The 24,339-nt window shown below is 33.1% G+C and overlaps 1 protein-coding gene across 2 annotated transcripts in view; it reads right to left on the bottom strand.

Annotated features, from left to right (window-relative positions):
* The window catches only part of LOC141449757 (discoidin domain-containing receptor 2-like), a 471,131-nt gene that overhangs the window by 422,527 nt on the left and 24,265 nt on the right, over window positions 1–24,339 (bottom strand). The window lies entirely within an intron of this gene.

The following is a 24,339-nucleotide window of genomic DNA, read 5'->3' as shown; positions in this document are numbered from 1 at the left end:
TGTTATTCAGTGATTTAGTGTGTAAAGGGATAAGTAATTATTTATTTATTTTTTGTAGACTTTCGTGAAACACATTCTATTATTTACATGAAATAATACTTTCATTTACATGAGATAATTTTTTCGGTCGCCATATTTTGTTTTAAAAATTGCGCCAACTCTGAACGCCCACTTCGACCCAGCTCTATAGATGGGGCGTTGTGGGCTTCGCGTGAGCGAAAATAGTGACGTCATTAGTGACGTTTTCGCCACGACCACAACGACCGCGGTCGCCAAGTGGAACGCCTGAAGGTATGTTTTGGTCGTTGTGGTCGCTTAGTGGAACGCACCCCCTGTATAAGGTGATTGCACAATTTACAGACCTCCTCCTTATAAAAGTAATAGACATCACCATCTATGAATAGTCTGACTATATTTATTAGTTATCTATTGGTTATTTAATTACGCGACAATATTTTGCAATACACGCAAATTTTGTGACATTAATTAGGAAATGAAGGAGAGATCGCTGTTAAAAAACTGCTGATTTAATAAAAGGTTCTCTACTGAACCAGGACCAGCTCCACAATCCTGCACGATATACCACTAACTTGGACGTTAGTCCTTCATCATTCTCAAAAAATTCTTTCAATGTATTCTACCAGGATGAAGCCAGGACATGCTATTCCAAGGTCTATCCTCTAGTACTTTTTGGTACGCTACGCTCCACATTTCCCAGATGTTCTAGCTAATTCTTTCTTCGGAAAGATACCATATCGGGTTCCCCAAATAAATTTCTTATTCTCTAGCGCCTATTTTCCCCATACAGATACATTAAAGAAGTATAGAATATTTTTCATTGCTGGATGACCCTGGATTTAATGATGATGTTGTACGCAATTATTTGAGAAAACCTTTTTCTAGCGCCTAAAGGAATTCTTTGTTTTCGCTTTTTATGTACAGTCAGTTACGAAACTATTGCTAGCAAGGTTGAACTTTTCAGCAGGAATGGATGAATTATTTTCTTATTCATTTTCTTGACACTCTCTTCTACTTCGGTCCGCTCTGAGGAGTTTTCCTCCAGATAATAATCCTTTGTTGTTTAAAATCTATTGATTAAAACAGTCCGGCAGGACAGTTGTGTAAGGGTTGATCGTCAAAAAATGCACGAATATTTCATCTGCAGGGCAATTATCTAAATTCATTTTCAGAAATTTGCGTAATTCACTTTCGCAATTTGTTTCTCCGTACTCTTACCTAAATCATCCCCTACTTCACCTTTCATGGAATTCTTTTTTAAATTCAAATTGCTGTACTTTATCCCTAAATAATATTAATAGGAAATGACAGACCAGGTTTGTAAACGAAAATGTAAACAGATATTTTTCTAACATATACTTTTTAATTTTATAAATTTTGTTTTTAAGTTAATGTTAGAATTAATTAGACTAGACACATAGTAAATGAGTGAATTCCTACAAAAACAGACTTTAATTCTTATCCTATAATTAAATCTGAGCGCAGGAATGGGGCCAGCAATATGAAAGCAGCCAGACTGCCAGATAAACAGGATAGGACAAAGGAGGTCCGACTAAATTAAAGTTCCATTACTTTTAATCTCACTCAAACTCCGTCCTTACTTGCCACTTGCTACCCCCCACTTACACAACTAATTCGTACTTATATTTTTACCATTTCACATTTTAATTGACTACACAAACATGAAATTTTTAAAGAAGATTTAAAATTAAATGGAATTACTAATTAGTATTGTTAATTACATTACTGTTTTATAAAAATTTATATATGAATACCTAAGCTGTTCAAAATAAAATTTTACTGAAAATAAAATAATCGTTGGGGCAGTTTTTGTGAAAACTGAAACTTATTCATTGAGTCACAGTTACGCTAGGAAGAAGTTCCTTGATAAACAAGCAAATTTGTGCTTCACTTTTCTCTTCGAGCATTTTTTTTTTATAAGATTTTCTTCTGTCAGATATAATCACATTAAAGCGGACCGCGTCATTACAATCCTTTGCAAAATCTTGGAGTACGAGGTGTGGCTATTAAATAACGAGACTATTGCTGTAAAACATTTTATTTTAAATTTATACATATTTAGTTATTATCACCTTCAATATACACCCCTCCACTATCCCTACAACGCTCCATGCGAATTTACCATCGTTCGAAACAGTGCTGGAAGTCTTTTTCTGTGAGCTCCTGCATGACGTGTGTCGCTTTTTCTTTCACAGCTTCAACGGACTGAAATCGTGATCCTTTTAATGCAGATTTGATTTTGGGGAACAGATAAAAGTTAAGGGGCCAGGTCAGGCGAATAAGGCGGATGGCCTAAAACTGGGATGTTGTACTTGGCTAGGAAACGTCTTGTCAGACAATGCATTGTAAGTCGGCGCGTTGTCTTGATGGAGAACCCATGACTTGTTCTTCCACAAATCGGGTCGTTTTTTTCCTTGCTCTTTCACGAAGTTGAGCTAGCACCTCACGGTAGTAATGTTGATTAATTGTAATCGATATTTTTATCCGTTTTGAACGTGGAAGGGCGATCCGGGTGGTCATCATCTCCTACGTCTTCTCGACCATCTTGGAAACGCTTGAACCATTCAAAAAACGTGCGCACGTGATAAACATTCATCGCCATAAACTTCTTTTAATAAAAGATAAGTTTCAGTAGCAATTTTACGAAGTTTCATGTGAAATTTCACGACAATTCGTTGCTCTACCACATGTGTAGTATCATGTTTTTGGCAAAACAAAACTAACACCTCTTACACAAACGACGGTTCCGGTCAGACAGATTTCTGAGACGCTGCAATCTAAAGAGAAGGCTTTACTCTGCACAGCTGTCGGTCTTTAGGATTTGGCGCATGCATAGTTCTTCTGTAGCAGCAACAGTCTCGTTATTTAATAGCCATACCTCGTACATCTCTCTGCAAATAATCCTCTATCGAAACCATATATTTTTTTTTTACAGCCATATATCTGTTTTTAAGAGCCGAAATGCGCATATATTCTTTAACTTCACTTACTTTTGCACTTGACTTTCATTTTCACTAAACATGATCTCTTGAAAACAGTTTTGACTACTCTTCTTAACATCTCAACCAGAGATGGCCATACTTAGTCCAGAATAGTAGCGCGTTTTCACACGGTTCTATGTGCAGCAGTGATGGTGTTCTAGTGGAATAACAATTTTATCCTTTTCTTTCGATAACCCAGAAAAAAAAACTTCTTTTGTAAAAATCATTCGATGAAAATAGAAACAGAATAAATTAAATAACTTGTCTCGGCAGCTTTTGTGAATTTTAATACTAATCCGCAGAGAAACCACTGGAGATGAATTGGTGCGTAATTCAGACATAAACAAGATCTGTGTCTGCTTGAATGATCAAAGAGTGGCTGATGACATTTATTAGTTCATGAGGTTTCTAAATCAGAAACTGTGTTAGAATATAGATATACCAGATAATTAAGAGAAATTTGTTATGACAGATAAATCGTTTCATCGATACAAAAAATATTTATTTATGTAATAGGACACACTTCAGCCTATAAGGTTCTTAAGTCCGAATTTGCGGCTAATTTAAATAATAAATTCGCAATAATGTGGCTTTGTTTATTTTTATTGGTCATTGTTTTGATTCATTAATCGAGAAGGCAGTAAGAAATATCGTGAATTTCGGCCTTTATTTCTGCCGAGCTTTTGACCTAGTGACTAGGGACATCTTCAGGGCAGTGAAAATTTAATTATTATGAACTTATTTTATAGAAATTAATGTAAATTACAACTCTATTTACTGGTAAATACGAGGGTCGTTTGAAAAGTCCGTGCAAAGTCAGAGAGATAGCACTACTGGCGCGTATCGAGGTTATGTATAGTTAGTAGCATCTCTTGGAAGAACACACACTAAGTTTCAGCCAGATCAGTCTAGTTCTTTGTGTTTGGCATTCGTTTGAATCGAGGAAGTCGAGTGATTTTCAAAAAATGGACGAAAAAGAATTTCGTGTGTTGATTAAACACTACTTTATGAAAGGCAAAACGCCTCAGGAGACTAAAGAGAAGCTTGATAAACATTATGGTGACTCTGCACCTTCGATTAGAACAGTTTATAAGTGGTTAGTTAAGTTATTGTAATTAAGTTTATAGGTTTCAAAATTTTCGGAGTGGCCATATGGGCACAAGTGACGCTGAACGTTCTGGACGCCCTGTTGAGGTTACTACTCCAGAAATCATTGATAAAATCCATGATATGGTGATGGATGACAGAAGAGTGAAGGTGCGTGAGATTGCTAGTGCTGTGGGCATCTCGAATGAACGGGTACATAATATTTTGCATCAACATTTGGACATGACAAAGCTATCCGCAAGATGGGTGCCGCGATTGCTCACGCTTGACCAAAAACGAAATCGTGTGAAGTGTTGCAAGGACGGTTTGCAGCTGTTCCAGAAGAATCCGCAGAACTTTAAGCGTCGTTTCGTCACTGTGGATGAAACATGGATACATCACTACACTCCTGAGACCAAAGAACAATCTAAACAATGGGTTACCAAGGGGGAATCTGCGCCAAAAAAGCGAAGACCGTTCCTTCGGCCGGAAAGATTATGGCGACTGTCTTTTGGGATTCGCAAGGAATAATCCTCATCGACTATCTGGAAAAGGGTAAAACTATTACAGGTGCATATTATTCATCGTTATTGGACCGTTTGAAAACCGAGCTGCAAGAAAAACGCCCACGATTGGCCCACAAAAAAGTCCTTTTCCATCACGACAACGCACCAGCTCACACCTCAGCAGTTGTGGTCGCAAAATTAATGGAAATAGGGTTCCAACTCGTTTCACATCCCCCCTATTCTCCAGACTTGGCTCCCTCGGACTACTATTTGTTCCCCAATATGAAGAAATGGCTGGCGGGAAAAAGATTTCATTCAAACGAGGAGGTGATTGTAGAAACGAATGGCTATTTTTCAGACTTGGACAAATCCTATTATTCGGAAGGGATCAACAAACTAGAGCAGCGTTGGACGAAGTGTATAAGCCTAAAAGAAGACTATGTTGAAAAATAAAAAAGGTTTACCCCAAAAAATTAAGTAGTTTTTATTTTTGCACGGACTTTTCAAACGACCCTCGTATGTTCCACAGCGCGAAGATGATCCAGTTCCTCGGGTCGAAAGCTTGGCGAAATAGAAAATAATGAATGAAATTGGCATTATTCTTTCTTCCTATTCTTTGTTATCCTTTGTTTGTTTTTGTTGAAAGATTTTTTTTTTTAAACTTGAGAATTTCCAATTATAATGGGATTAGAATTGGGAAACCCGCTTACACCTGATCTCTTCAATTTGGTTCTGGAGATGGATGTGGGCTAAACAACCATAAAACTAAAAGAAAATGTTTACAATCGATTCTCACAATAATACCTCGCTATTTGCAGCCAATACGGTAATAATAGCGAGGTCTATATCAGCCTACAAAGAACGTAAGAACGGCACTTGGACTTCAGTTTAAGGAAAAAATAAAAGAATTCTTGGTCTGGTGAAAGGAATATTCTATAGAATCCATGAAAAATGAAGTGTTTGAGAGGCTTATTTGGATTAACAGATTTTGTGCAAACCACAAAGTGGAAAACAGGGCCACTTACAAAAAAACAAAAAATGGAACAGCAAAAAGACTACAGTTCGTTTACACTCGGAATGATAAACGTAAACACACGCCATTTCCAAAAAAGAATAGAAACAAACTACCAATACTAATCAATCAGCAAAAAGGTACTTAATTATTGCAGAAACTATTAAAGCTGTGTTAACTATATTGCAAACAAAGCTTTATTGAACAAATTATGTTGGAATTTCCATTCAGTTCTAGTACGCAACCTAATTTAAATATTAATTGCACTTTATTAAGCAAAATCTCGCTTTATTGATTGTCCTGTGTTATGTTTAAATTGTTAGGCTATAAATAAACGAGATATAGTACTGTTGTGAATTTACCCTTTCGCTTGGTTGGCTCTATTGCCGTTGGTTCATTTTGCTGTTGACCAAATGTTAAAATTGGTATTCCCTACTTTGGTTGAACTAGTATGGGTCACTAATCGGAAAATATATTTATTTGAATTTTAGAAGGGAATAACCAATTTTTTTTATTTATTCATCCTGAATGCAAAACTTTGACATTTTTGTTTATTAAAGTTTTACATCATTCGTATATTCTATTTTATTTTACCTAACTAGGTCAAAAAAAGTATTGGAATTATGCCGAACATTTGAAATGGCGTTTCCCCAAATAATATAACGATTTTGTAGGTCCCCTGAGTCCCTAAAAGGGATTTTTTTTTTTTTTTTTTTAGAAAAGGGTCAGTCCTCTCATGCGTTTTTATTTTAATTTTTTAATACTATTTATTGAGTTACTCTAAATGAGCACCATCTACATGACATTAACATGCTACAGATTTACTTTAAATAAATCATAGATGTAAACATTCCAAAGTAAAAACTGGCTGTTGCCTGTGTCTTATAAACTTACCAAGAGCAAATTTGTTCATTAAACAACAATGTTAAGTAATATTAATAATATTTTACTGCTTTTAGAGTGTACGCTCATAGCAAGGAGTGGACCCATGCAATTACAATACAAAACAGATACAATAGAATGTAATTACAATATACAATATAATAATTTCATGTTTAAAGAATAAGCAAAGAAAAGAAATGATCATATATAAGATAAACGCAAACAGAACAGAAATGTCGTACTAATGAAAAAATAATAATAATAAAATAAACGAATTCTTAATTCATTAATTTAAATCAACCGAACATAAAATTATGCTATTTAAATTTTACTATACCTTTTATTTTTCAAGGCATTAACCAAAAATATCAAAACATAATCTGAAGCTAAGAACTGATTAACAATTTTCTGTAGGTCAAAGTTATGACTACAAAATTAAAAACATCAATAATTTGGGAAGTGGTTGTGAAGGTAAACAAATTGCAGAATATTTCAATCCTATCTGAACTCGTCTGTAAATAAGCGGGAATTAAATTGCTTCTAACGCCTTCAAACATCACTCCACTAGACAATGAGTCAGTGAATCAGCATCTTTCATCGCTGACAAATATAAATCTTTCATTATTGAATAGTATTCTGGCGCTTTTGAGGTTGGCTAAGCGAATTTGGCTCAGAAGCCTTATCCTTATTCAACCTGAAATGTAAAATAAACTTCTTGCATTCCCAAGGTACTTAAATGCCTTTAAAGGAAATTATATCTGGAATCCAATACAAACCGTATGTCTTCAGACAGGAACTTATTTCGAAATCTTTCTACCAGGCTGTTGAAATTGGTTCGCAGGAGTACCAGGGTTCAAGGATAAGAGAATGTCTTCGGAGCCAATAGCAAAAAAACATTTCTTTAAGTTCAGAAAACCAGATTACAGCTAGAATCATCTAAAAAGATCAGACTCTTAAGGCAGTTATGGGTAAGTCTGGTTGGTTCATGTTCCAAAAATTTAATCAGCAAGGATACCATCCTCCTGAAGATACTGATTTTTAAAGGTACAATTCCACACTCTAATCGGACGAAACTATTCGGAGTGCTTTTAGGCCGTAAATAAATTTCTTTTATAAATTGTAGCTGTACTGACTCATTAGAATCAGAGTATCTACCCGACCAACAACAATGTTAAGTAGCAATTTAATAACCACCATACACAAATAGACTTAAGTTTACTCGATGGATTAATTTACATAATTGTAGTTCAATAGTTCAAAACTGCATTTGAAATTTTAGCTAGTAATTAGACCATATATAGATTATGTTCAAGATCGAGCGGTTTACTAAATTACAATATATTAATGAATTAACAATATAATACTAATTAATAATTGTCTCAGATTATTACAAGTATCGTTTAATTTGATTTTTGTATAATAATAATTCCTGATTTTCTAATATTTTTCAGTTTTTTTTTACTTATTGATTTGTAAGTAACTTTCGAGTTCAAAAGTCACTCGACGGAAAAAGAAAGTATTCCACTTCTTTAAAAATCTTTAAACTTTAATTAAATTAATTTAAACTGAATATAGTGAGCAGAGTAGTATCAATGCTCAATTGTGAGGCCATAAAGAAATTTCGAGGTCTTGCACGAGTTAAATCAGTTTAAACTTTAAAAAATATACCTGACCACAGCTGTCTATATAAATCATTAAATGAACGTAACATTTAACACATTTATGGCAACTTAAGGTTGAAATCAATTGGACTGTGAATACATGGGATTATTTCTATAGACTTCAGCAAAATTACCAAGAGTAAATTTGTTCATTAAACAGCAATGTTAAGTAGCAATTTAAGAACCACCGTACACAAAACTGTCTTAAGTTTACTCGTTAGATTAACTGGCATAATTGCAGTTCAATAGTAGAGAAACCATTAAATCAACTCACAGAATAAAGAGTTGGTAAACTCTTGTTTATTTTCTCTAATAGCAGTACAGCAGTACTACTCCTTCGTACAAGATAGACCTGGTCTACCAACAACAGTGGGACTCTACTAATAATCGAATATAAAGCACAAACAGTCACCCTAAATCCTTAAACCAAGCCGGTATCTTATTCAAACGTTGTATTGTGATAACCACAAAAGATGGTTGAGCTGTGTAGTGAGAAGGAAAGATCTTGGTTGTTGGTCGGTCTAAAACCCCAAACCAGAGCGGTAGTACTGGTAAGCTTTCTCCTCTCAACAACCACAACTTGTTTGCACCAAAGACACACCTCACTCTTTTGTTCCTAACTTCAAAACTTGTTCTTAAAGTTAACTCTTCTTCCTCTTCAAAGCTTCTATCTTAACTGAAAAGAAAATTTTCTTTTAAACTTATTTTATTTAAAATGAAATTAATTGTCTTAATATATATATTTTTTTAAAAAATTAAGAAAATGTTGGGTAAAATTTTATCTAATTTGAAATATTAACATTTTCCCTTCCTTACGCTTCTATACATTACAAACCTTTAATTTCTCAAGGTCCTCCTAATAAGTAAAAAGTAGTAAATTTAAATTAACTTCAAATATTCTTAAATTTTCACGCCAGTATTCGCTAACACCAAACTTTATCCACAAAATTAAAATTAAAATGGTTTTTAAGAAATCTAGAACATTAGATTTCATGGCTCAAACTGTAGCTCAGGGATCTTCAACCTTCTACACTTTTTAGGAACCCTTTGAGCTCATGGTTTTCTTGAAGGAACCTCATGTTTAAGTAGCAGATAAAATAGTTTATCAAAGCTCTTTTTATACTCAAAATCGCTAAATTATTTTTGTATCTATATTTAATCTTCATGAATAATGAGGTAGCGAATTAGGTTTTATTTTACTTATTTTCTAGAATACATTTAATGAATAATTAACTTTTAATTTTTATAATAATTAATGCTTCTTGATTGGTGTATTTGAAGCACGTGACCTCTGCCGAATTCCAAGATTTTCATAAAATATTTATAAATATTTATAATAAAAATATTTATTTTTTACAATCAACTGCCTTTTTATATCCAATTTATATTAATATTATAATAGCACCTTTAAAAAGAATCCAATAATAATATTAATATTGTAATTTTTACTTGAATATTATATTAATCTAATATTTTAATAAGACAGTCCACTACCCTGTTCCTACATGAAAAGTTCCTCGTACAGATGATTTCCATTTTACGCGCGTTTTGGCTGAGCAACTGAATGAGTGATCAGTTGTGGAAGTCCAGTCAACGTTCCAGGGAACCCTAGGGTTCCGCGGAACCCTGGTTGTAGACTCCTGCTGTAGAATATACAATAGTTCTAGTCACTAAATAATAAAATACTTAATTTTATATATTAAATCTTTGAACAAGAATAAACAAAAAGAAACGAAGTACAAAAGGCTTGGATTATCTTACAGCCGGATATTGATGTACAACTTCCGTAAATCCATTCTAAAAGATTTCTACGTTAATAAGCAAAATACTTGACTACCCATTTCAGTTGTTTTGTGGTGGTGATTGTATGCAATTGCTTGTTGAAATATTTTGTAATTTTTTTGTCATATTTTCTTGCATTCACATATGTATGTAGATAAATTATTGGTTATCTCTAGTAATTATATTACGAGAAATAAATGTTAGTATATCACAGATTTTTTTCATTATTTCTGCATATTAAAAATTGTCACTTACTTCAAAAAAACTTTTCTGCTTTACTTTAAAAAGGTTTTGATAATTTAAGATCAGGGATAATGTTGTTGTGTTGTTTTGCTTGTCAAGACAGTTAGTTCAAAAAATCTTCTTGGTCATTTATTTTGGAAAAAGCTTTACTGTAGGATTAAGTACTAATGTTGCTTACTAGAATGTGAAAATAGACGGCGCAGTTAGTTGTAATCTGATTAGAGCTTCTACAGAATGAGACATCTGGTCTGGATACGCAGTTTGTTTGGTAAGAGATTTTATTTGTGATCCCAATATTCTTATTTTCTTGGAAGATTTTTTTTTCACTTTTGTTTTGCAAAGTTTTAGGTTTAAGGATTTTTTAGGGTTTGTGAGAAGGGCCAGTGTTGCTCCTCATCTTTGGTAGGTCAAAGGAACATATTTATTTTGTTTTGTTACAATGGCGATACTACATATTATTTTTAAATGATTTTTCTTCCTTCTCAGTAAATTTTTCGATTAGTACTTCCTTATCGATCTAACGATTATTAAAAAAATTAAAAAATTATTCTAGTACGAAATTTGTACGTTAACAAAAATCAATTATTTAACCACGCCTTCTTTAATTTTAATTCTCATTAAAACTGTCCGGTAGGACAGTTGTATAAGGGTTGACCATCAAAAACTGCACGAAAAAGCGTAACGTTGAAAAACACCCAACTTTGACAATTTTTTTCTCTTTTTCTATAAAAGATAAAATTCCCAAATTTTCTTTAAATCTTACTCCAAACCCTCCTTTATAACTGTAATTTTTTTGCAACCACCCAGATCTAATAGGTTTTGAGAAAAAAGTTGCCGAAAATGAGCAAAAACGGCTTTTTCAAAAAATGTTCTTGTTCTTGTTCTTCTTGTTGTTGTTCTTCTTGTTGTTGTTCTTCTTGTTCTTCTTGTTGTTACCTTTTTTGTAAACAACGTAGCGCCTAAACGCGAGAACCGATTTTCATGAATGAGGTGTCATTCGATTCGGAATTTTATGTAGATGTGCCTTTTGGGGGTCTCGGCGCTGTACATCGAATGGGAGAGGAGTTAGCCCCCTTTATGTAAGGCCCCCTCCAAAATTATTATTACTAATTACTCTGTAAATCTTGTCCCGAATTTGATAAAATTTGGTAGGATGATAGGATTAGGGCTCCCCTACGTAACAATAAAGCGACGATCTGCTCTTACACTTGTTAAGGGGAAGTATAGCAATCATTTCAAATTATCGACATGTGAACCGATTTTCATGAATGGTCATTCGAATCGAAATTTTGTACAGATTTTCACTTTAAAAGTCTCGACGCTTTGCCTCATAAGGAGGGGAGTTTGCCCCACCCAAATAAGGCCCTTTCTAAAACTATTATTACCAATATTTCTACAAAGCTTAGTCCGATTTTGATAAAATTTAGCACGAAGAAATGATTAAAGTTCCTCTACGTGGCTGTGAAGTGCCATCATGCTGTTACACCTACTAAGAGGAAGTACTACAATCGTTAAAATTAACAGTGAGTGAACCGATTTACATCAATGAATTGTCGTTCGATTCAAAATCTTTGCGTTTTAGGGAGAAGTACTGTTTTTCTTGCTCCTCTTAAAAGGAAGTACTGAAATCGCAGTTTTATTTTGTTACTTAAGTACAAATACCTTCCTATTTTATTCAAAACGCTTTCTCAAAAAAAATTGTTATTGAGGATGGTTTGGGGACCGCAACTATAATCATTATTTAAAAAGATCTCTCCAGTGGTAGTTAGGTTCCGATTTAACACCTTATCAGGTTATAATGATAGAATTGCTTATCCCAAATTTTAAAAAAATCTGTAAAGCAGATATATAACTTTGCAAAATAGACAAAAAGAAAAATCTATCCAAAAGTTACAAAAATCTCCTTAACAAAAACTTACAGTTTAAAAAGTTAAGTATAAGGGTTGATTAAACGCCAAAAGGTACACAAATCAGCGAGTACCCAACATTTCATTAATACTTCATTAATAGTTAAGTAATTCTACTGCATTAATTTTCATTAATAAGTTATTTTTTAGAATTTATTAGATGTCACAGACCCTTATGCTGGCCACTTCATTTATAATATTTTTTTGTTATAATTATGATAAATCACATATATATATATACGTACATGCATGTTAAAGTAGAAAAAGACAAAGTTAGAGTAGGCTACTGCCTTGAATTCGTCTTACCGAAATATTCGTGAGCACAAATAATACACAGATAATAACAAGTAGATTATTCAACAATTATTCATTTCTCAATTGTAATTTAATTTAGTCCCCCTAATTTTACTTATAGTAAAATCCTGGAATAATTAGCTGTCCTAAAAATATGCATATCTTATTTACTTTATATTACATATATACAACATTGTGGTATGAATACCTAGATTGAGAATGTAATTGAAGAAAACTATATTATTTGCGATAAAGCCAGATAATTATTACCTATTATTATAAACGTTTGACTACTTCATACAATAACAATTACTTTAATCGAAGAATGAACTTAAACCGACGATTTTTATTTAAAAATAAAAATAAATAAATAAAATAAAATCATTAATGTAAGTTTTTTATAAAAAAAAGTTTTGAATTTTTTAGCCTCATATTTTTTTTTCTTTTTAACCTGTAATTAATAGTTTGATTATTATAAATAACTAGATATTACAGTCAATCTACAGTGCTACTTGAACATATATTTTGTAGACGAAAATGGCCAGCATAAGGGTCTGTGACATCTAATAAATTCTAAAAAATAACTTATTAATGAAAATTAATGCAGTAGAATTACTTAACTATTAATGAAGTATTAATGAAATGTTGGGTACTCGCTGATTTGTGTACCTTTTGGCGTTTAATCAACCCTTATACTTAACTTTTTAAACTGTAAGTTTTTGTTAAGGAGTCATAAATTACATTTCATTTTCCACAATCACTTAGTGAATAATAGTGTGCTTCCGGCTATGAAAATATAACACTTAATGAACAACATTAAAACGCGATTTCCTTTACAAGACCTTCTAAATCTTACATACATCCTTCTTTAAAATATAAATGAACCCTAAAACTTCCTGTGCAAAATTTTTGCTAAATATTATTTCCCTCAACTAATCCATGAACTCGCCTAGTTAATTTGGTCCTGTTTCCTGCTTAATATCAATTTCCGCTTCTCTGACTTCCACTTCTCATTCTACGTTTTTCTTTCTTGTTTTATTCCCATTTTTATTTATTTATTTTTTGTTTTTTAAACTTTTTGGACATTTTCTTGCTTAAACAAATTCCAAAATTTATTAACAGTACCAACATCCATAATTAATGACAAACGACTTTTTTTATTCGGCTGTACTTGTTTAGTCTCCTTTTCTACTTCAGATTTAATTTTTCGTATTTTCTAAAACTCTGTTTCCACTACTGCTAATGAAAATTTCACATTAATTTGTATACACCTTTTTTTAAAAAAAATCTTTATTCCCAACCAAGTTTAATTGCATTTACTTAATCGTAGCAATATTATTTATTGCCTACCCTCGCTATCTTAATGTTGTTATTTGTCTACGTTCAATTACATTCTAGTATTCTTTGTGTGCTTTTCCTTAAAAATTAAAAAAAAATCCTTTCTTTACAGCACCTTCAGGCTAACGCCTTTGTGCAGATCGAAAACCCCACCCGAAATCATTGAAGTACTTCTCCTTTAATAATGCCCTGATACCTAAACACAAATTTATTTTCCGTAAGGATCTTTTAACTGGATAGGATTTCTACTGAACTGTTCTGCACTATTTTACTTGGAACTTGTATAAATAATAATACTTTATTTAAAAATACAGAAAAAGTATATTCATGAAACATTAAACAAGTAATGTACAGCATGGAACTAGTCCGTCTGCTGGAGGTCGATGTAAAAACAAAATATGTTGTAATAAAGCAATATACACTATAAATACATTATAATACAAGTTAGAACACAATATAAACAGATTAATAAATGCACAACGAGGACAAAATAAAATAAAACTAAAATTATAATTACTAATAAATTATAATAACAGAACAAAAAATCAGAGATTAAAACAAAATAAAAGTTACTATCTCGGGCTGACAATAAAGAGTAAAGGAATTATAATATATCTTACAATATGAAGTGGCGAAAAGAAAGTAAAAAATAAATAATAATAATAATTAATAAAATAAATAAATGAATAATGACAAATATAAATCAGTAGTTGAACTCCAAAACCAACTGATAAGATAACGATAATTGCCAAGAATGTCGGGCAAATTTAATTAGATTTTTTAAGTTATTACTCAGCTGATCAATAAATTGGCCTTTTTGTTAAAGAGGGAGAGTTTAAGTGCAGGCGACGAATCTCTGCAAGTATGGTGCACTTGGCCATGAAGTGCGCAATATCCTCTTTAATAAGCGCATTACGTAATGTGCAAATTACAGTTTCTCTCGTCCAGATAGGAGCACCATTGAGATACAATGAATCTCTTCTGATCATAGAAAGCCATCTTAATTCAGACTTGGTACTTGTGTATGATCAGTTAAGCATTTCCAGGCACGATATTTGTGTTTTTCAATAATAAGTTTGTAAATGTAACTTTTTGTTCAACATCTGTTGTACAAGTTTAACAATTTTTCCAATCCCCATAGCTCTGCTCTAGGAAGGCCGTTTTCCAAACCTGGGTTCACTAATTTGAAGGTTACCTAAACATATCTGCCCACTTCCTGCGATTCTCTTGGTTTGGTCTCCTATTTCGGACCGCCTTTCCATTGCCGCTGCGTTGATGTTTTATAATAATCAAATCTGTTTCTGCTATCCCTGTTATCGTTTCCAAATTCTTCTTGACGTTTTTCTTTTTTCTTATACCAATAAATGGCCCATTATTTAGCGGTTCCAGAAAAATTATATACTTATTCATACATATAAAGTTCATTTCAATTTATAGGGAATAATTGATCAGATAACTGCATTTTTTTAAATATATTGTATCTTAATGTGACAACATAATTGCATAAAAGAACTTAATAGAATCAAGTCTAATAGAAAAATTGCTGATAAATAACACTTGTTACTTATGTCATCAAGAAACACAATAACCTGATAGTACAATGCGAATAATTCATAATTAACAGTAATTACCTCCCACAGCTGATGAAATAATTTCTGCCTGTGCTAGCTCTTTTCTGATGTAATCTAAGGCTCACTTTGGCCCAGTCAATAATGAAGTCTACATTATTTAGAGATTCTAGTAGTAGGCAATAATTACTTTCCAAATGTGTTCTTTTTATTTTCAGATATAATTACATTTGTGTTATTTTTTTTCACATTTCCATCAATTTTGCTTTAAATAAACTTGTGAAACAATTTATTGCAAAATGGATTTCATTACATTACTGCTTAAGAATGGGATCAGAACGTTATTAGCATATTATTTATTTATAAATTCTGAGAAATAAGAGAATCGATTATCTTCAATGATTGGCAAAATAACAATATAACTACAGGAGTGAATTTTTGTAGGAATATAATCGTTGAATTTTTATGTAAGTCTTCATACGAGGTGTGGCTATTAAATAACGAGACTGATGCTGCTACAGAAGAACTATTCATGCGCTAAATCCTAACGATCGACATCTGTGCAGCGTAAAGCCTTCTCTTTCGTGTTTGTAGAGAAATCTGTCTGACCGGAACCGTCGTTCATGTAAGAGGTGTTAGTTTCGTTTTGCCGAAAACATCATACTACACATGTGGTAGAGCAACGAATTGTCGTGAAATTTCACATGAAACTGGGTAAAACCGCTACTGAAACTTATCTTTTATTAAAAGAAGTTTATGACGATGAATGTTTATCACGTGCGCAAGTTTTTGAATGGTTCAAGCGTTTCTAATATGGCCGAGAAGACGTCGGAGATGATGACCGCCCGCCCTTCCACGTCCAAAATGGATGAAAATATCGATTATAATTAATCAACATTACTACCGTGAGGTGCTTGCTCAACTCCGTGAAAGAGTAAGGAAAAAACGACCCGATTTGTGGAAGAACAAGTCATGGGTTCTCCATCAAGACAAGAATGGGATGCATTGTCTGACAAGACGTTTCTAGCCAAGTACAACATCCCAGTTTTAGGCCATCCGCCTTATTCACCTGACCTGGCCCCATGTGACTTTTATCTGTTTCCCAAATTCAAATCTGCATTAAAAGGAACACGATTTCAGTCCGTTGAAGTTGTGAAAGAAAAAGCGGCATGCGTCATGCAGGAGCTCACAGATAAGGACTTCCAGCACTGTTTCGAACGATGGTAAATTCACATGGAGCGTTGTAGGGATTGGGGAGGGGTGTATATTGAAGGTGATAATAACTAAATATGTATAAATTTAAAATAAAATGTTTTATATCAATAGTCTCGTTATTTAATAGCCTTGTATACTAGTTTGGGCTTGAAGGGATATGAGGAATTGGTGAGTTTGATTTGAATTAAGTAATGACGGGATGCCAATAATCTGGATCTGAACTGATTAGCTTAAAGTAAAATAAGTATCAGTCTCCGTATTCAACATTAAACCTATGTACGTTCATATGGACCGTAAAATGGACACACGTTCGATAAAAATGTTTTGTGCTAGAAAAATTAGTCAATTACAATTATTGCACAATAATGTCCGAATGAGGTAGTCGTAGGAGTGTTTATCATCTTATTTGTATAAAAGAAAAAACACTAAGTGTTGTCGATCACAGATGATTGTATTATTTACAATTTACAACAACTCTCATCTTTCGGTGCACCGAAAGCTTCTAAATTAAAACAAAAAATGTATAAAATATTTTCAAAATGTAAGTATATTACGCTTTAAGGCGAGTTATTACAAAATCTAATAAAAATAACAGAGTAAAGTTAGTTTTTTATTATTATTATTTTTTTAAAGTAAATAATAGGTAGAATAAGCCGTAAATGAGGTAGCACCATTTCCCACAGTTAACTCCATGTGTCGTTGTTCCTAAATTATCGGGTTGGAAAAGTTTTTGAAGAGCCTACTTAGAAGGGAACGACTCCCAAGAGATGCAACTTTCGAAATATTCAACCTGAGGGGGGGGGGATGGAAGGGCAGCATCCCTTGTGGGACAACCGGCTGGCGCTGCAAAAGTTTTGCAGAGAATTACTTTACCTCTTCTGACTTTTTACTTGCATTTGGCCTCCTAGTAAACGAAAAGCACATCCTCTTTATTTAGTAAAAGCATACGCATTCATAAGCGAAAAAGTAGAAATAATATTTATTTTCTAATAACCTCATTTGAAAGTGTTCTTAATTTATTTCTGTTTTAGATAATGTGATCTTAAATTTAGACAAATCATTATAAAGATCAGATCATAATACTTTTAAGTCAAGGGAGAGTACAAATTTGCTAAATGATATAGCGTAGGACACAAAACGCAGTACTCTTAAAGTCTGGTTGAAGCTAGGAGGTTTTAGATATTTTTTCTCAAGAATTTCTTATAGCTCACTGACCGATCAATGGTGGACACTATTTTCTGTGACTAAGAGTTCTAAAAAAAAATTGTGGAATGCCGCACTTTCTCTTACGAAAGTAAGAGAAAATAATAACTGGAGATTATTAAATATTTCTATTGAAATGGAGCTAATCACCTAATGTACAGTAGTCAAAAAAAGTATTCATACACTAAGTTTTCTTACTTTATCTACTGAACTTTTGTTTCTAGGATGACTATTTCTTCAACACCGGAATAGAAGATAGTAACAATGAATTTAATGCTCTCATTTTCTTTTATAAACATAAAGAATTGATTAAAAAGCAGATAAATAATTTATTGTATGCAAAATAAGTATTCAAACACTCAGTCTTGATGTTATAATTAATGCAAAACTAAAGATCTACTATTTTGTAAGCAATCCCTTCGCATTTGTTATTACCTGAAGCCTCCTTGGCATAGATTCCACCAGGTTTAGTGTCTCTTGAGATGTAATTTCTGCCCATGATTTCTTTAAATTGGTTATGAGCTCTTTTCTGGAAGAACATTTCAATTTTCAAATTTTTCGCTCCAAACAAGACCATAAAGTTTTAATAGGGTTTTATTTTTCTGCTTTTTAATCAATTCTTTATGTTTATAAAAGAAAATGAGAGCATTAAATTCATTGTTACTATCTTCGATTTCAGTGCTGAAGAAATAAGTCATCCTAGAAACAAAAGTTCAGTAGATAAAATAAGGAAACTTAGTGTATGAATACTTTTTTTGACCACTGTACATAAAGAACGCTTTATCAAACTGTCCATCGATATCTTACAAACGTTAAGTTTTTTTACTAGCTAAGAAAGATTAATTCAGACAACTTGACGCCCATGTTATAAGGTTTAAAAGGGGAAAGTAATGTCCAGGCAGTTTTAAATGAATAAGGGTGAAAAATAGTCCTTCAGAGCAAAAACATACTCGGAGGATAGCTTTGAACAAAGTGGTTTCAAGTGTGGTCATTTTCTGGGCACCCTAGTTAAACCACCTTCAACCCTTCTTCAATTGTGCAGCAAGTTGGCCCCCCGCAAACCTAGTCTGATTGACGGGATGCAGCAAACAACTCCGCCCTCAACCATAGATGTCCAGCCCTTTAAACACTACTCGGAAGTAACTAAGTGACCACACCGAGCTTACAAACATAAACACAGTACAAGGTTACCCTCCATAAATCTTTTACTAGTTTTAGCAGTTTATAAATAATACATGAAATCAAACTCAAGCTTTGCTTAAAAAGAACTTAATGAAGTTTTTAAAAGCGTCTAAAAGTTATTAAATTATAACCCGTTTAATAATATCGTGAATGTTTACAGAACGCATTGGATTTAGTCATCACGAGATGTAGCAATGTAACCAAAACATTGAATCTACGTTGAACTCAAAGTTAACCTATTTGTGGGCGTGCTAAACTGTTAGTAGATGGACACTTTAGCGCGTTATTTGAGAATTTACAACCAAAAATCATACTGACTAGAAATAATAAATAAATTTGGTAGGAGATAAACACAGTTCTTTAGGAATGCAATACTCCCAAACAGTACAGTATCCTTATCGCTCATTCCCCTATTAAAAAGATGAAACTCTCTTCTAGTGACGACGATTTGAAGAGTAAAAAAATCGGGTACTCATTCGGGTAACCGAAGTTAACCAATAGCTCACAGCACATATGCAAGCTCAATGCTTACAAGAAAGCCTAAAAACTGCTTGGGAGGACCGCCTCCGAATAGCTCTTAGCCGAGAATGTTTCTACGCCCAGTTTGAAGAACCTTGCTGCTGCCACTGCCTCGCCAGAGCGATCTCTCTTTTATCAGTCAAACGAAATCTTATCATAATCACCATTGACCCAGATATAAGCAGGTTCATGTGTATCCCTGAGCTTTCAGCGTCCAGTGAATAGACCTGCCATAATTCTTACGAGTCGCAAGGCCCAATCATAAGAAGGTCTGCCGTAAATTTTGGAAATGATACTCAGGAATTGTTACTGATTTTGTCGCAGCCCTAGATTCGTAGCAGAATACTTGCGGGCTCATAAAAAAACTTGCTGAAACCTTTCTTCCGCCTTGCCATTGTCCACATAAATCAAATGCCCTGGCACCCAGTATACAGCGAGCTTGGTCAATATACTTCAGATTTAGGGATATTATTTCTGCGAATATTAATCAAATTTCTCATATATATAAAGATTCGAGCGGTTTTAGATTTATTAAACGCCATTTATTTATCTAATAATATCTCTTGAAATGCTTTTCAAGAAATTAGTTCCATTAATGTGTTTTTGTTTCACAATACATTCAAACTAAGCGTTCATTTTGATTACCGTAAATGGAACTAGACAAATGTATGTGACATAGAAAGGTGGCTCCATCATTAGACACTTTGCATTTGATTGACTAATGGTATGGGCGTCCGTTTCAACCTTACCCACTCACATGTATTGTTTGAAAACAATGCATTCAAAATTAATGCAATTTATACTTCAATCTCTCTCTCTCTCTCTTTGCAAGAAATTCTATCCGCTTCTCGATTCGTAGATTACAAATGGAAACAAATTAGTTTTGAAAGGTAGCTTTGCAATCGATACTCGATCAATTTAGGAGGATATATTGATTTGCAGGTGTGCCTTCATAAAATTACGTCATCCATACCGTTAGTATTTATTTTAGGCATTCAAAACTGATAGAAGTATAAACCTGCCTTTATGCTGCTTCACACATAATTTTTTTACCCCATTTAATTGGTGATTTTGAAATCAGATAAAATACACTTTAGGCAAAAATATTCATTGATTCAACATAGTATTGATGCTATTTTAGCTAGGCTTGATGTTTAGGAAGCCTTTTATGTGTCTGAACAAGTGGTTTTAATTTCTTCAGAAATCTGTCCCCAGGCTTGGTGTAGTAAGATATTGTTTGGCGTCAATTCTAATGATTTATCTACTCATAATACAGATACATTTCTTTTATAGCCCAAACATGTGAGAAGTGCACAAACGGGAACACAAATGCACAAAGTTGGTGGGAGAAAATTGGTAGCAATCCTTTAGTTGAGGTTCCATTGAGGTTCTTAAAAAAAATTGCCTAAAGCGGATCTTTAACTTGGTCTTCTTTTTTAAACTAAAACAAATTTTGTTTGTATTGTGTCTTATCAAAATATTTAAAATAAATTCTTTTTCAAACTTCTTTTCTTGTGCAGTTTGTAAAAGAAAAGAAAATGTTTTGAATATAAAGTAGAATCTCTTAATGCATTGATTTTTCTCACTTTGTCTTTTGTAGTCTATTGGACCATACTCAATAATAATATGAGAATTAAATGGAGAATCTGAAGGCAATATGAAAAATGTCTTGCCTATTCAAATGCATTTGTGCGATTGTATATATGGTTTATGCTTTGTGGTGAATGGGTTTTTCCCAGGTGAAGGTAGGGGAAGAAAATAAGAAGGTTTGTCGAGCCGACGGACAAATAAAAAAAATGAGGTTCCCCACACCCCCTCACCCTGCATACACTCACCACCTCTCAACACAATCCAGTACCTCTTTTATATGTTATACGTACGCGCCACATAACGAAGGCAACTTTTACACTCCAATCGTATAACTCGCGTACGTGCGGTTTTACAACAGATACTAACCCATCCTTAAACATTTTTTCACATACACAAAACACCCTCGTACACACAAATACACAATCTTAGTGTCCTCCGATCTCAGGATGATACTTTTCCTCTGTAAGAAAGATAAGGGTGGTACGTACAAGTTCCTGTTGGTGAGGAAGTGTGAAATACGACTTGAAACCTTTTGGAGGATTTTGGTGGCACGCTTTTTTTTTTGGTAGGAGATTGATGTTTGTTGGTGCCTTTGAGTTAGTTTGTGTGCTCAGTTTTCTGTATATGTTGATTCTCGGTAAACCTGCGACTTAGGTAAGATACTTACTTCTGATCTACAGCTACTTGTAGTCTACTATAGAGAGATAATATACTCATCACATTCACTAAATCTTTGTTTTCATGTCAACATTAATAGTTATGTGTTCCTAAGAAAGATCCTCTAGTATTACAATAGGATACTTCTTGCATTTTCACAGTCCTATCTCTAAACAACATCTAAATTACTTATCCTTACATTGTTTTGCAATTTATTACTCAACCAGATGCACTTGCTAATAAGAGGACATGAGCGCAGGTGCATTTAAAGAACTTTAAAGGTTATCTCCTCAAAAAATATGCATATATATGTAAAAATTAGAAATATAATTTGTTACACTCACTTAAATGTGAGCTATAAACTGCCCAAAGTGATTAACTCCAATTTTTGAAATTTCTAAAATTTAAGTATCAAAGCACTTGATTCAGTCATAGCTTTTTAAATTTATAATAAATTTTCCAAATAATAAAGATATTAACACCATTAAACGAGAAACAAAAAATTGTGGCCATTAAATAATAAATAATTTATTTCAGAATCCATTTTGATTAACTCCGTGCTCTAATGTAAATCGTTGCAATAATTCAACTCAAATTCTGTAGTAGGCGCTGAATGATATAGATTTTATTTGAATTTATATTATAAACGGAATTTTAAAAAACTATGTACATTATTTTATCACATTTCTCTATTTTTGTTTTTGTTTTGTGGAGTTAATCGAGTTTTATGCAGTTAATGATAATATTTTAAGAAAACTTTTAATAAGACACAGTTCCTTTTCATTTTGTGTGTGTTAGTATTCCGCAACTGTAAAAAGATTGAGGAACATTGACCTAATCTGCATTTAACCTGATCTGCTCGTAAATCGCTCATCAGCCTGCACACAAAAACCTTGTAACACAACCTGAACCTTGCCCAAATTCAAACTTTGGTTGTTTTTTCTCCCCCTTGTTAATATCTAATGTAGATGCAGATCTTTCGACTCTTCAAATTAAACAATTAAGATTATAAATGTCAGCAATGAGAGAGAGGTTCCTTGACTTGCTCATAGATACAACTGCAAATCACCTTCATAACCTAAACCCACCTTTTCCTAACGACCCTCTACTCATCTTCATGCTCGCAATTAAATACAAGTGACAACATGTACTCTAATCTACATGCGCACTAATAGTATGCCATTACAGGCATTGCCTTCACTTCCTGGCATCTCGTGAAACCATCTACTCCCTTCTTGCTTGGGGTGGCCCACTTTTTTATCATACTCTCCCCAAACAGCCTCTCTTCATGTTAGTAGTTGGAGGCGATGTTTTCTCATCTGTTCACCCCCCTCCCGTCCAGAACATCTCCTTTACACCATCACCTACATTTCCTTATCAAACTACTATCACTTCGCGTAACATCACCTCGGATAAGAAACGAACAAAGCTTATCTTCTTCATTCCCATTCCTGGTATCCTACGCACTTGCACCCTATCCTCTAACTTCCATCGCTGGCGCTATCTCTACTCCCCATGTATTCCTCTTTAATCTGTTTTTTTTTTCTTCTTCTTCTTCTTTTTGTGCCTTCTATCAGTTGGTCCTATCAGTAACAGTCTACTTTATCAATGCGAATTTCTAAGAGATCATTCTTATTGCTACATCTATTTTTTTTAAACAAATTTTTATTATAAAAGTGATTTTATTTTCCAACATTATTAGTCATTATTTTTCATTAAAACCACTAAATATAATATTTGATCAAATATTGTTTTAAACTTCCTGAATTGTAGTTAAATCTCTCTCAAATTCACCATAATTGCTCTTTACATCTCACGATTCACAAAATGTTTCTCTTAATTGTTTTTGAAAGGTTCAGAATTTACACAGACTTTCGATAAATTTGTTTCATAGAAACCTGTTTTAATTTATATCACCATCTCACATAAATTTAACTATTTTTCACTCTTCTCTTTTAAGTTTTTGATCACTTAAAACTAACTGCTTCATTAAAATCAATGCTGTTATGCCAAAAATAATGTGATAAAAGCACCACTCGGCCTGGTTCAGATTATTTTGGTTGAGGTAAAGAATACTGATTATTAGAGATATATTATTACAAACTATTAGAAATATTTAATTTAAGCATGAATAATTCTTAATTTGAATAAAATTGACCTTCCATTTTTTTACTGTTTCTCCTGCTCTGCAACACAAACAATCTACAACATTACGGCGCCTTAATTTTTGAATTAAGCAATCGCAAAATGATGAAAACAAACTGAATAAAGTTTCGCCTCCGGATTATTCTTTTTAATTCAAATATATGTTTTTCCGCTAAATTAATTGCTTAAAAGTCTTCGACTCTTTATTACAAAAATATTAGCAATAGCTCAGTATTTTTTTTAGTAACTTTTAGTAAGGAATTTTAATTAATTTTGGCAAATAGCATAAATTATTTAATTAATTATTATTATAAGGAAATGAGGTTTTCTCACTGTAGCAAGATGTTGTTCCAGCTTCTTCCCTTAAATGAATTTTCTTTTTTTTTTCACTGCTGCTAATAGTATTTATGTATTCATATTTAGGGTAGAAAGAGATGAAGAATGTTCTGTACAGTCCGAGGAGTCGGTCTCCCTTAATAATTGCAGAATATAGCTACGTGAAAAGTGCATGGATATCCAACAGGTAATT

The sequence above is a fragment of the Rhodnius prolixus genome, unplaced genomic scaffold, assembly GCF_049639745.1.
Source record: "Rhodnius prolixus isolate KJV_2025 unplaced genomic scaffold, Rpr scaffold_2, whole genome shotgun sequence".
Taxonomy (NCBI): Eukaryota; Metazoa; Arthropoda; class Insecta; order Hemiptera; family Reduviidae; genus Rhodnius; species Rhodnius prolixus.
The sequence above is the reverse complement of the archived record's forward strand: the minus strand, read 5'-3'. Positions and strand labels throughout refer to the sequence as shown.